This window comes from Xenopus laevis, chromosome 3S (assembly GCF_017654675.1).
Source record: "Xenopus laevis strain J_2021 chromosome 3S, Xenopus_laevis_v10.1, whole genome shotgun sequence".
Taxonomy (NCBI): Eukaryota; Metazoa; Chordata; class Amphibia; order Anura; family Pipidae; genus Xenopus; species Xenopus laevis.
The window spans coordinates 58035162-58048019 of NC_054376.1; positions in this window are offsets into that span (position 1 = coordinate 58035162).

Genomic DNA, 12858 nt, shown 5'->3' on the forward strand with positions numbered 1-12858 from the left:
CTTACAAGGACTATTGGGTTACAGGCAGCAGTCAGCAGATGAGAGATCAGCAGCAGGACAGCTGCCCACAGCAGCTACATACAGAGCACTGCAGTAGAAGGTAGATTACTAGCCAGCAAAGCTACCTAACCTAAAATGTCCCTCAAATCCCTGCAGAGTTCTGTCCCTACAATACAGAGCAGTATCAAGTAGATTACTAGCCAGCAAAGTTACTATCAACTGTCCCTCAAATCACTAAACAGCTCTCTCCCTACACTAGCTCTTCCAAGCACACACAGGCAGAATGAAAAAACGCTGCAGGGCTTCAGTTTATATATGGAAGGGGAGTGGTCCAGGGGGTGTGGGGGTGGTCCAGGAGGGAGAGCTTCCTGATTGGCTGCCATGTACCTGCTGGTCTGGGGTGAGAGGTCAAAAATAAGCGCCAGCTAAGGCGAACCCAAATTGGCGAACGTCGCGCGACGTTCGCGAACATTCGGCGGACGCGAACAGTCGATGTTCGCGCGAATTAGTTCGCGGGCGAACAGTCCGCGACATCCCTAATCCAAAGGAGAGGTATAGGGGGCAGGTAGCGTTACCAGGGGAAAGTAAAGAGGTCTCGGACTGTGATTGCGCATCCACCAGGAGTGGAGTGTGGAAGACCACATGGGTTCCCCAGGTCAGGGGTGTTATTGATGTGTAATTGCATTTTATTCTGCACTTTGCCAGTTATATAAAGTTTTATCAGTTTTACTGCAACTGTGTGTGTTCATTGTCCCTAGTAGGGCCACCCGTAGCTGTATTCCTGGATCCCACTAGGTGGAGGCACTGCCATTGAGAGAAATTCTCAATACCCTTTCATTTAGCAAAGGGGATTCAGGGCCTTTGATCTGATATTGGTGGCAAAATAAGGTTATATTTGCATTGCTCCATTTTATTTAACCTGGATCCTTCCTACAAGTGGTATACCAGATTGAAAGCAAACATCTCTGGCTATAGGTTACTACACCTGATGCAAATAGGAAATTTATATTCTACAAGAGGGCTCATTTGAAAATGCGGGCCATTTTATCAATGGAATATCAATCACTCTCAGGAATGACGCTTTGTGCTTCCTAAATTCAAAGAGTTGCACCTGTGTATGCAGTACTGTATACGGGAGTGGTGGCACAGCGGTGAAACGTTGGTCTCCCCTTGCATGTCCCAATCTGATGCGAGGAATGGAGCACAGCATCAGGAGGCGCAGCTAGCCCAGTCCTTATTACAGGTTTGGTACCTTTTATCCAGAATGCTCAGGACCTGAGGTTTTCTGAGTAAAGTATCTGTAATTTGGATTGCCATACCTTAAGTCTACTAAAAAATAATTTAAACATTAAATACAGTAGGATTGATTCCCACCAATTAGGATTAGTTATCTCAGTTGGGATCAAGTACAAGGTATTGTTTTGTTATTACAGAGGAAAAAGTGAATTTGTTTTAAAATTTTGAATCACTTGAATAAAATGGAGTATATGGGAGATAACACAGGCAGGGCTCGATTCAAAGAGTTTGTCACAGGTCTGCGTGATTTGACAAGAATCGCAGAGTCCTGCAGCCATTCTTCAGATTCAACATGCAATGTGCAAAGTGCAAAGTCAATGGCAGATTGCAGCCTTTTCTTTTTCTCTGCACACTGTGTGAGACAATGTAAGTTAAAGAAAAAAAGTGAAAGTTGGACCCACCACTAAATTTTAAATTTTACTTCTAAAACTTGCATTTTGTTGCATTAAAGGTTTGAGGTTAAGCCAGCTAAATGCAAAAGTATTTAAAGGAGAAGTTAAATGAATAGGGGGTGCCAAACACTAGGGCACCCCCCCCCCCAAGGACTGTAATCACTTGCCTAATAATTGGTGCCCCTGTTAGCAGAAAACTGCATTGGCCCCAAGTACGTGCTAGTAAGCGATCCTCTTCCACCATTCTTTTTTTGCATGGGTATGCACGTGCAGTAGAGTTAAAAGCTGGACTTTAACAAAAGGCCAGCTTTTCACTTTACTTTGGATGATCGGCTTCAGGATTATGAAGAAAGGAGAAGGGGGAAAGGAATCGCTTCCTCGCAAGTACCCTGAACCAGACTTCTAACAGGAACACCGGCCCAGGGTATCAGCGAAGTGATTAAAATTTGGCACCCCCCCCCATCAATCAGAATTGTACTTTTTTTCAAATTTGACGCTTGAAAAACAACAAATTAATCAGATTATTGTATGAAACCCAGAGCAGATCATATCTTCCAATTGTAAACAGGACATTTATCATTGACTTCTACATGACCTCGGAAGGTTTGAGATGGAATACTTTTTTATTCAGACTTTTAACAGCATCGGGGTTTAATAAAAAACAAAAAATTCAAGGTTTTTTTCGTCTCCGAAAAAATTGTGTTTTTAAAACTTGGATTTTAATAAACTTCCCCCTAAATGTATCAACAATAAAATGTTACAACATATATCTAACAGGAGAGGGCGCTAAATTACTGAAAACAAAAAGAAATTTTATTTCATATTTAAAAACAGGACAAAACAACATGAATAAACTGCTAAATCCATATAGAACATTATTGCTTTTATATCAGTCAGTGGCCATTTTATTAATATTTTCCTACTACAGGTATGGGACCTGTTATCCAGAATGCTCGGGACCTGGGGTGTTCCGGATAATGGATCTTTCCGTAATTTAGATCTTCATACCTTAACTCTACTAGAAAATCATGTAAACATGAAATAAACCCAATACGCTGGTTCTGCTTCCAATAAGGATTAATTATATATTAGTTTGGATCAAGTACAAGCTACTGTTTTATTATTATAGAGAAAAAGGGAATCCTTTTTAAAAATGTGGATTATTTGATTATAATGGAGTCTATGGGAGATGTTCATTCCGTAATTCGGAACTTTCTGGATAACGGGTTTCCGGATAACGGATCCCATACCTTTATTTACTTTTAAAATATTCTTAAAATATTCTTTTCAAAATGGTGCACTATTTGCTCAGATGCTTCTATTACACTTTTAAGCTATTGCTTTAACCCTTCCTGCAAAACACATTATATCAGTATGATTGATGTGAAACATAGATTGATAAGAAATTGGTTTGCAATGCACAGATTCTCGCAATTTGATTTGAGGTCTCCTCACTACCTTGCCCTATTATCCCATCAGCTAATGTGAGCACGTTTTATTATAACGTAGAGTAGGTCAGTATTAAAGAGGGGAAATTGCAGTGCCTTATCTCTGTAACTTAGCTCTGGTCCCTGCTACTATGTGGGGCATTGAAAACACTGAGGTTAAATATATGTTGCTTACTACAGCAAAGGAATTGCCTGGTGTTGGCAGTCTGTGACTGCTGCCTAAAAGCACACTGATGTTTGTGAGCTAGTATCTATGCTAAAGGAGTGTCATTCATACAACTTAGTGCTCCAGTATAGGTCATAATTTGCTCCAGGTGTTCTGTGTAAGCACTGGGTGTATGTGTGAACATGCACCTAAATAAATATCTGCTATATACATATTCCCGTCCTCGCTTGCTCAGGAAATAACAAGTCACAGCAAGAAGCCCAACCTTAATTAGTAAAACAGAAATTCTAGGGAAGCTGCAATTCTACCTCCTCCCAAATTTTCCTTTCATTAAGAAAGAAAGTAATTACCTTTGTTCAGGCAAGAACATTGGGCCCTGACATCACTGCAACTCATAACTAAACGGACCATCAGGCTGTTAAAAATGTCCAGCATTAAAATGTACAAATCCCTGACATGAAATAACCTTTATATGGAATTCTTGCATTTGTTATAATTAATTCTCCCTATGTTCTGCAATTCGAATGCAGCCAAATAGAGCAGTGTGCTAGAATTCTTTTAAGTGTCAGTCTACTCATATAAACTGGCATAATACTGGCTTTTCTTCCTTTCCCCCATACTATGGCTATAGAAGTATAAGGTAATCAGTAGGGATCATGACCCCAATAATGATAGTATATTACTTCCCATCAGCCCAACCAGCCCACCAGTGGCAACCAGGGCTTTTAAGACACCCTGCTCACCATATTCCTCTTTTTTGTTCTATTATTTTACATATTTCCATTATTTATTATAAATATTCATTTAATCATCTTAGATCTGGTATGTATTATGAAAAACTAGCCAGATAAATTTGATCTTTACAATAAAATGTAATAGAAAGAGCAAAGAGAATGTGCCATTACCCCTAAGGAAGAGAAAAACAGAAAAGCGTCTTGATAATGTGGAAACACAATGCTGTTTTTACTTCATTATACCCTTTTCTTTCAAGTAACTGTGATATAAATCTATATTCTGACTTTACATATATGTCTCTGCTTGCCATATGATGTATGATTCTTGTGTCCTGATGATACTTTATTAAAGAAAGTGTAAAATACAAAACCAGAATAAAACGTGGGCAGCAAAGCCACATGCTTATAACCTCCGACTGGTCATACATTATATGAGTTCACCTCACTGCTCCTGCAAAATAGCATATATTTAATGCCCCGAAGGTGTTATGCCTAATTCCTGATACTGTTTGATCGAACTAGGAATATAATTTCCTGCTCTTATGTTACCTCATCATTATAACTGGCTTTCAGTTTCCTAGAAACACCTGGCTGGCATATTACCATGCTTGTGACAGAGACAACAGAGATAGCAATGTAGTTACCTTTTCCTATAAAAGGCAACAACCCTAGCACAGACTCAGTACTTAGTGTATTATATAATCAGTGAGACAGGTGAATGCTGACTTAATATGTATCTGTGCCCCAGGCTGTAGTTGTATAAAAGTGCCTGGTACTTATTTATTAAGCCTCAAATTTTTCTGGTTGAGTTTTTAAGGGTAAAAATCTGATTTATTATGCTCCAAAGCTGCTAAAAATCTGAAAATACTCCAGCTAAAACCTGTCTAAATCATGTAAAAGTCAATGGCAGATGTCCCTTTTACAATTGGAAGATGTTTTTTGCCTTCATCATGTTTGAGAGTTTTAGGCTGCTGATTTATTTTGAAAACTAAAAAAATTCAAGGTTTTCAGGCAACAATTCAAAAGAATTGCACAATTCAATTTGTCACACGATTTTGTCTTTTTTTGACTTCTCCAGCACTTACAATTTCTGTTTTTTAGATTTTTTTGTAAATTAAGCCACATTGTGGTTGGGAGTTAGTGTGAACATAGTGGTTTTAGAACTTAGACTTTTGTTTTTTTACAGCTTAGTGAACATAGTGGGTAATACATCAGGGGATGTAACGATAGGAGAAATACATTAAAAGGCAATAAAATATGTACTAGTCAATGGTCATCTTTTGATGTATTTGGGATTTGACTGAACTGACACAGTCGAGTTTATAGCATAATACATTAGAGATGTATTATGTAGTTTTATTTTTTAATGTTTCTATAATTATGGCCTGTTCTAGGGATAGTCATAGAAATACAAGTTAAGGTGTATCACAGTGACATCAAGTGGCTAGAAAGCATGTTGCATGAACAGTAATTCTTATACCCTATCTTGTCCAGTAGTATTCATATCACTCCCATTGCTGCTGCTGTTCTAGCTTTCCCTAGTTCCCTACATTTTTGTCAAAAATATCCAGACACCCTTTCTAAAATTGTCTTCAGCTGAAACATTTACTGCCCAATAATTCATTAATCTATTAACAGCAAAACTTAAAGCCAAAGTGTACAACGTGTGTGACATTGACAGTTCTGTGCTTTCTACTTTGTGGCAACAGTTTAGGGGAGGCTCTCCCCTGTTTCAGCTGGATAATACTCCCTGTATAGGATGAATGTACTGAGGTATTAGTGGAAGAACTTGATAAGGGACCTTATCTGCAGGGGCGCTGCACCAGTGAGGCAACTTGAGAAACTCACTTTTCACTTAGATTGTAAACTCTATGGGGCAAGGATCTCCTTCATACTGTTTCACTTATCACATGGCACTTCATTTCTTAATCTCTGTATATTTCTACATATGTACTGTATTTTATCATAAGGGTTCTCCTCCCAGTGTATACTTTTTATATTGTAAGATTGCACAGTGATGATCCTTGTAGTACTTGATAAATAAAATTAGACACATAAGATGCATATAGCAATCAAATTAATTAAGAAGTTATGGGTACATTGATACTGATCCATAGATACTGTTGCGAAAACTACTAAATATTTATTATTAACTGTTCACTACTCTATATTTGTCACCAATACTTATGATCATTATATTTGTTTTTCTGTTTTCTCTGTTTAGTGCAGTCTGGCTCTTGACTAAACAGTGATAACTCTTCAATAGTAGTGAATGAAAATAGTTTTATAGCTTTGCAGTCCTATCCTGTCAGATGTAGAATCATCTCATACACAAAACAGTTTATCTGATCAAGTATCCCAGTGCTTTCCAGGGGAATAACTTATTCGTAAGCTTTGCGCTTTGTGAATTTTATTACATTTTCCCCTGTTTACTAACATTGGAGATAAATATCTGGAGAGATCGCTGGAGATGTTGCCCATAGCAACCAATCAGATCTTTGCTTTTGTTTTCTAACATAAGCTGGCCAGAGACGCAAAGATTTAATCGTACGAATTTTTGATTCGTATGATTTTCGGGCCATGTGTGGAGAGTTCCGACATTTTTCATGCCATGGCGATCGGTCATTCAGACAATCGGACAGGTTAGAATATTTCTGTCAGCTACCGATAATATCTCAGCATGTATTGCCCATCTGATGATATCAGTGAGAGCTTTTGTCGGACCTATCTTTCATATGATTGCTGTAAGGGGAAGAAAATCTCATCTGTTCTTATACTACTTTATTTGATCTGAATGGTTAGTGGCAGGTCGGGGGATGGCACCGAATGATCATTCATTCGATGTGAAGGTAAATCTTTATAGACTGCAGCAGGTGGTTAGTAATTTTGGGCAGCAATTTGTCATGCCCTCTTTTGCCTCCAAACAAAACGACAGTTTCAAAATAAATCGCTGTATACCTCAAAAACATGTCTGAGGGGGGGAAAAAACTGAAAAATAATATTGTGTAGTATTCTTAATTAGTTTGCCACCAAACAAGTGTTTAAAGCCACTTAACTTAGTGCACCCCAAAAATTGCCTTTTATTGTGGTGAATAGTGAGAAATAACACATCAAACGTTGTGCTTATTGTGGATGATGAGAGAGAGTGGGGTATAATTAATACTCACACTATATTCCGCGGTGGTTCTGGTGGTCTATTATACTCACAGACAACAGGTGATTAATGGCATATATCAAGTATGGACATTCCGTCATTAGTCCCAACACTTCCTTTCTCCTTCGTGGGCAAAAGAAAGTGACATGTGTAGAAGCATTTGCTATCTTTTAATAAACAAGTAAAATTGCACTCACAAACGTATAGTATGAATCCACTTTAAAATCCGCATTCAAATCAACAAGGGCAGCTTCGCATCGGTTGTGTGGCTCTCTTGCGCCTCTCCAGCATCTCTTTGGGGCAGATTCTTTGGGGCAGATTTATCGAGGGGTCAAATTGAAAATTTGTATTTTTAAATTCGAATTTCGAGTTTATTTTAGCGTAATTCAACTAGGGAATAGTCCAAATTCGATTTGAATTTTTTTTAAAAAAAAAAAACAATTTCGAATTTGAAATTTATCATGTACTGTCCCTTTAAGAATTCAAATTTGACTATTCGCCATCTAAAACCTGTTGAATTGTGTTTTAGGCTATGGGGGACCTCCTACAATCAACTTGCAGTCGTTGGTGGACTTTTGAAAAAAAAAAAACATTTTTTAATGAAAAAATTCTAATAGAATTTGCAGCTCGATCTTATTTTTTTTTTCCTTAATTTTTAAAAAATTCTATTTTTAATACATTTCAGTAGGCAATTTTTTTCGAATTTCGAGTTTATGGGAATTGATGGGAGTTTTTAGAAACTCCCATAAACTCGAAATTTGACTCTTGATAAATCTTCCCCTTAGAGTCCACTGCGCATGTCTCTGCTCCCCAGCAGCTCACTTCCGCTATGAAGTTTCCTCAATCTGCTGCGTGTCAATGGTACCCCCAGTGGAGCCGGCTCCCTCTTCTCTCCAGCATCTAACCTCCACCAGTGCCAGCTCAAACCCACACACACAAGCACCTCAGCACCAGCAAGGCTACAGCAACAGCAAGGGTTGTTGTGCCTTGCTGGGGCTGAGGTGCTTGTGTGTGTGGGTTTGAAATGTGGTTCAATGTTGATAAATGTAAGGTTATGCAATTTGGCAAAAAAAATATAAATGCAAGTTATACACTAAATGGCAGTTTGTTGGGAGTTTTGTTGAGTGTCATTATGTGGCCACTAAAGCAAAAATGTTCTGCCTTGCAAAAAAAAGGGCATAAGCTGAAAAACATAATTTTGGCTCTTTATAAATCCCTGGTAAGGCCTCACCTGGAGTATGCAGGGGAGTTTTGGGCTCCAGTCCGAAGGATATAAATGAACTGGAGAGAGTGCAGAGACGTGCAACTAAACTGGTTAGAAGGATGGAAGACTTAAATTATGTGTAAAGACTGTCAAGGTTGGGGTTGTTTTCTCTGGAAAAAAGATGCTTGAGAGGGGACATGATTACATGTTACAAGTACATTAGAGGACATTATAGACAAATAGCAGGGGACCTTTTTACCCATAAAGAGGATCACCGTACCAGAGGCCACCCCTTCAGACTAGAGGAAATGGGTATACATAGTTTATGTGAGTGTATGGACTCGACCCAGTGTGAGCGTGTGTATGTATCAGTGCTGGGTTTCATTTGGAGGGGTTGAAATTGGACTTTGGTCTTTTTTAACCTGTAAATATGTATTTATCTGAACAGCAGAGCTCTGTTGACACAGGTGTTATGTTTTGGTAGCCAAGGATGAGTAGAGTATAACAGTGCTTTATTAGCAGTTTCATGCAGCCATTACACAACAGACAGAAATATTATTACTGTAGCTGATGCCTGATGTTATATGAGAAACAAATACAATTTCTGTCCATTTACTGTAAAAGTATATCAAGGTTATAGCAAATCTACAGTCTATATGAGCATCTGCAAAAGGACCCACAATATCAATAGCAAGTTTTTCCCATGCTGAATCAGGAAATGGTACTGGCTGAAGTGGTGGTGTATGTGTGAAAGCTGTTTTGTCTCAATTCTGACAAATAACACAAGAATGAATCACAGTTACCACATCGGCATCCATTTTAACTTTGTGTACAAATTTATTTGCACAACCCAGTGCAGTGTTCATTTGTGGTGACATTTTAGACACTGGCTGTGTGGCAGGCACTGGTGCTGTAGTAATGAGACCATCAACTAATTGTAGTTTTAATGCAGCAAAGAGATCCCTTCCAAGTATAGCAGTACCCTTATTCACAATGTAAAAGTCACCATTTGCAGTATTTGATTCAAATTGTACAGTCACTGGCAAGCAACCAAGCACAGGGATTGGATCCTTTAAGTAACTGACCAGTCTCAGTATTTCAAGAAAATATCCTTTTGCTAGTATAGAAACAGCTGAACCTGTATCAAGCATCAGGTTAATGGAGTGTCCCTTGTCAGCAGAAGCAGTATTGACACTGACAGTGCATATAAACATATAAACTAGCTGCACAGTTTTGCAGTGTAGGTGACTGTGCATTATCAGGCCACAGTGTTGAATTCACAGTCTGTACATTCCCAGCAGTTCCCTGACTGAGGTGTTTTAGCCTCTGCCACTGCCACTGCCACTGCTGTTTCAACGGATTTTTTTAATCAAGGTTGAATTCTCCTTTAATCGGGACTGGGGTTATACACTTTCTCAAGTCAGGGGGTTAGAAGAATTGGATTCACAGAGCTCTAATGACATGGAATTCACAAATACTGTAATAGGAAAATTCCTAGCATGATGCTTGAAGGTTTCATTAGCCTCCCTACCATTCCTAAAGTAACAGTTCGGTGTAAAAATAATAACTAGGTAAATAGATAGACTGTGCAAAATAAAAAATGTTTGCTACCGCTTGTCACTCTCCCCTCCGTCGCTCACCCCTCCCTCCCCTCTATCACTCTCCCCTTTGTTGTGGTATGCGCCGGGGGGGCGGCTGGCCTGGCCCTGCCCTGCCCTCAAGTCTCTGATTGGTTACTGCCTGGTAACCATGTGGAAACCAAGGGAGCTGCAAAGCAGGAAGTAGTGTTCTGGCTCCTGGTGTCGGTGGTCATGTTGAGGCACACACACGTTCTATCATTCTGCACCTCTGGTGGGGTAAAAAATTCAGGGTAATCGTGCCCTTTAATGGTAGAGTTCACCCAGCAGGAATGAGAACATACATATTACAGTATGTGGAATGGTTGCCTCATAGAGCTACTTTAGAAGATTCTGCACATCGAGTCCTACTATAGTTTGGCTACTGAGTGCAGAGGTGTTGGGAACTTCTGAGAACCTTTTTTTTTTTTATTAAATCAAGTTGATCTAATGATTACATTGAAATAATTATCAGAATGTTAATTTATCTCATCACTGTATTAGTATACCTGATAATATAATATAAATTAATTTGCACTTAACAACTTAGACATATATTTTTATTACAGAGACAAGTTTTAGTTACAAATCTTTCATCGAATGCATGGATATCTTGGTTAAACCACACCTATTAAGTAATAGGCCTGCTGTTGCAACAGCACATAGGAAACATAAAGGAGAAGGAAACATATCCCACTTGGGGTTGCCAAATGTTAGGCACCCCTATGTGAATGTATTTACTTACCTGAAACCCCGTGCTGGTGCTCCTATCAGCAGAAAACTGCACCAGCCCAGGGTTATTCCAGTGAGCACCAAAGAACAATCCTCTTCCTACTTCTTCTTTCTTCAAATTTGCCAGGGCAGAAGTATGCACAGTAGAACAAAATAAGCCGGGGCTGGTGCAGTTTTCAGCTGATAGGAGCACTGACCCTGGGTTTCATGTAAGTAAATACATTCACTTAGGTGTGCCTAACTTGTGGCACCCCCAAGTGGGATACAACTTTCCTTCTCCTTTAAAAGATCTAAAGATACTGCTCATAGTGAATTCCTAGGAGTAACACATACCCTACACCCAAGTCTGGACTGGGATTCACAGTAGGTCCTGGCATTCCAAGTACACCAAGTACACAGAGGCCCAAGCAGCCCCCCACCAACCCAATAAATAGTGACTGTCTATGGCAACTTACAGCAGCCCCTCTGGCATTTGCCAGAACCCACAGATTGCCAGTCCGGCCCTGCCTACACCACTGTTTAGAGCACACTTCATTGGAAACTTCATGCATATGGGACTTGTGATGGAACAGTAAGGGGGTTATTTATCAAATTTCACATTTGTGTAATTTTAGGAGTTTTTTTTGAAACACATATAATCTCCCAAATTTTAAAAAAAATCATTATTTATTACAAAAATCTGAATATACAGTACAAAGTACAAATGGATAAAAGAGTGGAATGTATACTAAAACCTTGAAATCATTGTTGACCCTATATTTCTTCTGCATTTACAAGCAAAAAAAAAACTTTGAAAAATTCTATTGAAAGAATGTAACAAAATTCACAAAGAGCAAAACAATTAGCACAAATAAAAAAAAGTCTCATTTCATAATGTAATACTCTTCCTTAAACTGTAAATTATACAGAAAAAGTGCCCCGTATTTACCAATTTTTACCAAAAGCTTATCAGTACAATTAACTCCAAATTATTTACTGTAATTAGCAAACTGATTTTTATCAGTGATTTTACTCTAATCAATCAAATAATAATTTAATTAAATATACAAAATTAATTCCAAGATAATAATGAATTAATTTTACCCAAATAATTAATTGATTAAAAATATATAAACATATATAAAAATATATACTTTACAATATAAATGACACACTGACGGTAGTCAGACCCCTGTTTAACCTACAATAGAAAATATATAGATTGTAAGTGGATCGATCTTACTGATTACTCTTACTTAAACTATTATTGCATTGCGACCTTTAATTGCACCAATTCACCAATTTGCTATTACATTCACAGCGCACAGGCCCAAACTACAAAATTTGCAAACCTTCTTCCACTGTCGCAAGTGGTCACTAAACAGTTTCTGGGTTTGCAAAAGCTATATTAAATCCTGGCAAGAAAAATTGTTTGCATTACAGTCCCCATAAAGCCTCAAAGTAACTCCTTTTTTTACAATTTGCTACAGATGGCTCCCACTGACTTCTACATGACCTCAACAGCTTTTAGAAGAAAATTTAGAGTTTTAAAATCTTTCTTCACTTTAATAAATTGCCCCCTTTTTCATGTCCTTAGCAAATTTTTAAATATTTCGTTATTTTGAGGTTTTGGAAATTTTATTACAGGGAACTATCATGAATTTCATTTTTTGTTATATTTACCACTCACTCACTAAAGGGCACCTATCACAGAATTGGTGCCCCCCAGATAGTACAGGCTAACAGAACACTCAAACTGGGGGAAACAATAGTATTTTTATAATTAGATGTCATGGAGGAAACATATGTTCTGTCATTGGTGCCTTTTATGAGTTTTTGTAATTATAATCAATTATACATTCTTTATATTCATTACCATCTTTCAGGATATTAAGAGCACTGTTTCTAGCGTGGAAGCATTAGGAGGGTGCAAGCTAAAATGATATATTTATTCTGTAGAATGTTTTACCATACACAAGTAAACAGCTCTAAAAGCTCTCTCTGTTTGTTTAGGATAGCAGCTGCCATATTAGTTTTGTGCAACATAACTTCCTGTCTCTTGCTACTCACTCAGCTCTGGGCTCAGATTACAGCAGGGAGAGGAGGAGGTAGGAGGAGGGAGGATGGGGAAAGGGAA